Here is a 3,997-nt window from a genome sequence, read left to right as displayed (position 1 = left end):
GAGTCTCCTGCCTCAGCCTCCCAAGTAGCTGGGACCACACGCGACCACCACAACGCCCGGCTATTTTTTGGTTGCAGCCGTCATTGTTGTTTTGGCAGGCCCGGGCTGGATTTGAACCCAGCACCTTAGGTGTATGTGGCTGGCACCTTAGCCACTTGAGCCACAGACGCCGAGACAGACTTCATGGTTTTAATGGCCAAAGGACAGATACATAAGCCAATGGAATGGAAGGGCATGGAATGCTCAGAAATAAACTCTCACATATACTGAATAGTCAACTGATTTTTGACAAGGGTGTCAAGACTACTCAATGCGGAAATAACAGTCTTTTTCACAAATGATGCTGGGAAAACTGGATCCATACACAAAGGGTAAAGTCAGGCCCCTACCTCACACCATATACAAACATTAACTCAAAATGGATCGATGAACTAAATGTAAAAACTAAAATTATGAAACTATGAAAACATAGGAATAAATCTTAGGCTTTTTAGCTATGACACCAAAATCACAAGCAAGTGAAGAAAAAACAAATTCAATTTTCTCAAAATTAAAAACTTTTGTGCTACAAATGATACATCAAGAAGGTAAGTCAAGTGTACTGGCATGTACCTGTAGTCCCAGCTACTCAGGAGGCTGAGGTAGGAGTTCAGGTCATTTGAGCCTAGGAGTTCAAGTTCAGTCTGGGCAAAACGCTCAGACCTCACCTCTAAAAAACAAAAACAAGGGCCAGGCACAGTGGCTCAGGCTAGTAACCCTCGCTAACTAGGGTTAATTAACTAGGGTCGGTTAGGATTAGTAACCCTAATCCTAACTCTAGGAGGCTGAGGTGGGTGGATTGCTTGAGCTCAGGAGTTCGAGACCAGCTTGAGCAAGAGTGAGACTCCGTCTCTAAAAAATAGCTGGGCGTTGTGGCGAGCACCTATAATCCCAGCTACAGGAGGCTGGGGCAAGAGGATTACTTGAGCTTAAGAGTTGAGGTTGCTGCCTCAGCGCCTGTGGCTCAAGCGGCTAAGGCGCCAGCCACATACACCTAAGGTGGCGGGTTCGAATCCCCAGCCTGGGCCCACCAAACAACAATGATGGCTGCAACCAAAAAATGGCCGGGCATTGTGGCGGGCGCCTGTAGTCTCAGCTACTTGGGAGGCTGAGGCAGGAGACTCGCTTGAGCCCAGGAGTTGGAGGTTGCTGTGAGCTGTGATGCCATGGCACTCTACCCAGGGGGACAGCTTGAGGCTCTGTCTCAAAAAAATAAATGGGTAAAGGATTTGAATAGAGATTTCTCCAAATAAGATATATAAATGGTTAATAAGTACAAGAAAATATGTGTAGTATCGTTAGCCATTGGGAAAATAAATGCAAACCAAAACTATAATGAAATACCACTTCACACCTATTAGGACAGTTCTAATAACAAAAAAGATGGAGAATATCAAGTGTTGGTAAGAAGGTGGAGAAATTAGAGCCTTCATACATTGCTGGTGGGAATGTAAAGTGATTCAGCCGCTTTGGAAAACAGTTTGGCAGTACTTCAAAATGTTAAATATGGACCAGGCACAGTGGCTCACACCTGTAATCCTAGTACTTTGGGAGGCTAAGGTGGGTGGGTTGCTTGAGCTCAGGAGTTTGAGGCCCACCTGAGCAAGAGTGAGACCCCTGTCTCTGCTAAAAATAAAAAAATTAGCCGAGCATTGTGGCAGGTGCCTTGTGGTCCCAGCTACTGGGGAGGCTGAGGCAAGAGGATCACCTGAGTCCAGGAGTTTGAGGCTGCTGTGAGCTATGCTGATACCACAGCGCTCTACCCAGGGCAACAAAGTGAGTTTTTTTTTTTTTTTAAAAAGTTAAATGCAGAGTTACCATATGATCAAGCAATTCCATTCCGGGGTATATACCCAAGAAATACGAAAACATGCTCACAGAAAAACTTGAATACAAATGTTCAAAGCAGCATTATTCATAAGAGCCAAAAGGTAGATACAAACCAAATGTTCATCAATTGACGAATGGATAAAGAAAATGTGGTACAACCATATGAGAATTTGTTTTTTTTGAGACAGAGTCTCACTTTGTCACCTTCAGTAGAGTGCCATGACATCATAATTCACAGCAACCTCTCCTGGGCTTCAGTGATCCTCTTGCCCTAGCCTCCCAAGTAGCTGGGACTACAGGCACCCTCTATAATGCCCAGCTAATTTTTCTATTTTTAGTAGAGATGTGGTCTTGCTCTTGCTCAGGCTGGTTTCAGGCTCGTGACCTCAAGCAATCCACCAGCCTCTGTCTCTCAGTGTGCTAGGATTACAGGCGTGAACCTGGCTATATGAGAAATATTATTTGGCAATAGAAAGGAATGAAGTTCTACTGATACACGTGACGACATGGAGGAACCTTGAAAACATGCTCAATGAAGAAAGCCAGTGACAAAAGACTACACATTGCATGATCCTATTTATGAGAAATATCCAGAACAGGCCCATTCATCGAAACAGAAAGATTAGTGGTTCCCAGGGGCTGGGGAAACAGTGTAGGGAATGGGGATTCTCAGGCTGTTTGGTAGGGGTGATGAAAATGTTCTCAAATTGATTGCGGTGATGGTTGTACAACTCTGTGAATATACTAAAACCGTTTAATTGTACACTTTAAATGAGTGAGTTTTATGGTATGTGAATTATATCTCAATAAAGATTTTTAAAAGAAACTGCATGTCTCAAAGCAAGAACATTTACTTTGCTCATAAATCTGCAGTTTGAGCCGGCCTCCCTTGGGACAGTTCACCTATGCTCCACTTGGCATCAGCCGAGGCGACACAAGGGCTAGGGAGTAAATTTCTGGAAGTTCCTTTACTCACCTGTCTAGTGGTTAAAGCTGGTCATAGGCCGGGACCCTTACTGGGGCTGTCAGCTGGAACACAGCTCTGCATGCGGCCCGAGACTCTTTCCTACATGGTGGCTGGGCAAGTGTTCCTAGAAGAGAGAGGTGGGCCACTCAGAAGGTGTATTTCCTTTTGTGACCTACCTCTGAAAGTCACACATTGCCCTTTTCACCACATTCTGTTTGTTAGAGGCCCATAACTGAGGCTAGTCCATTATTCAAAGAGAGGTGAATCAGATACTACCTTTTGCAAGAAGAGTATCAGGGAGTTTGCAGGCACATTTTAAAAATATTGCATTCCCTCTTTGACATGCACACCCTGCATCTCTACAGAGGGGGAACCATGCAGTGTGTAGAAACCAGGGGACCAGTTCGGTGCCCGTAGCACAGTGGTTACGGCGCCAGCACATGCACCAAGGCTGGGGGGTTCGAGTCCAGCTGGAGTTAGCTAAATAACAATGACAACTGCAGCCAAAAAATAGCCGGCCATTGTGGTCAGTGCCTATAGTCCCAGCTACTCAGGAGGCTGAGGTTGTTGTGAGTTGGGACACCACGGCACTCTACCAAGGGGGCGACATAGTGAGACTCTGTCTCAAAAAAAAAAAAAGAAAAGAAACCAGGGAACCTCTCTGAAATGCCTGCAGAGGCCACAAGGCAATGGAAAGGAGCAGTTGAGACAGATGCTTACTTGTATGCATCTTCGGGTTATCCCAGAAGGTAGTAGGGACTGTGTTGAACTGACAGCATGTGCCCTGTGTAAAGGGTCTGGGCACTGCTGTGTAAAAGCCCATTGGGCCTTTAGGTCTTTGGACTGTTCAGAAGAGAGGCCAGTAATCTGGATTTTGATGTGAACTCCCAATGACCATTCAAGACACTGATAAAATATTGAGTAAGCCAAACAAACCAATCTCCAAACTCGGTTAGGCCTGGAGCCCACCAGACTGTAAACTCTAGTATAAATCTATGGAGACTTTTTCACTTACGTGGAAATATGGAATAAAAGTTTCCAGAATTGAGCTCTCCCTTCATCCAGATTGATTCACACTTCTCATAGGGGCAAGGAGACCATTTCAAGAGCCTCTGTCTCGGCTCGCCGCCTATGGCTCAAGCGGCTAAGGCACCAGCCACA

This window comes from Otolemur garnettii, unplaced genomic scaffold, assembly GCF_000181295.1.
Source record: "Otolemur garnettii isolate 467f Iridium unplaced genomic scaffold, OtoGar3 scaffold00158, whole genome shotgun sequence".
Taxonomy (NCBI): domain Eukaryota; kingdom Metazoa; phylum Chordata; class Mammalia; order Primates; family Galagidae; genus Otolemur; species Otolemur garnettii.
Note: the sequence above shows the minus strand (reverse complement) of the source record.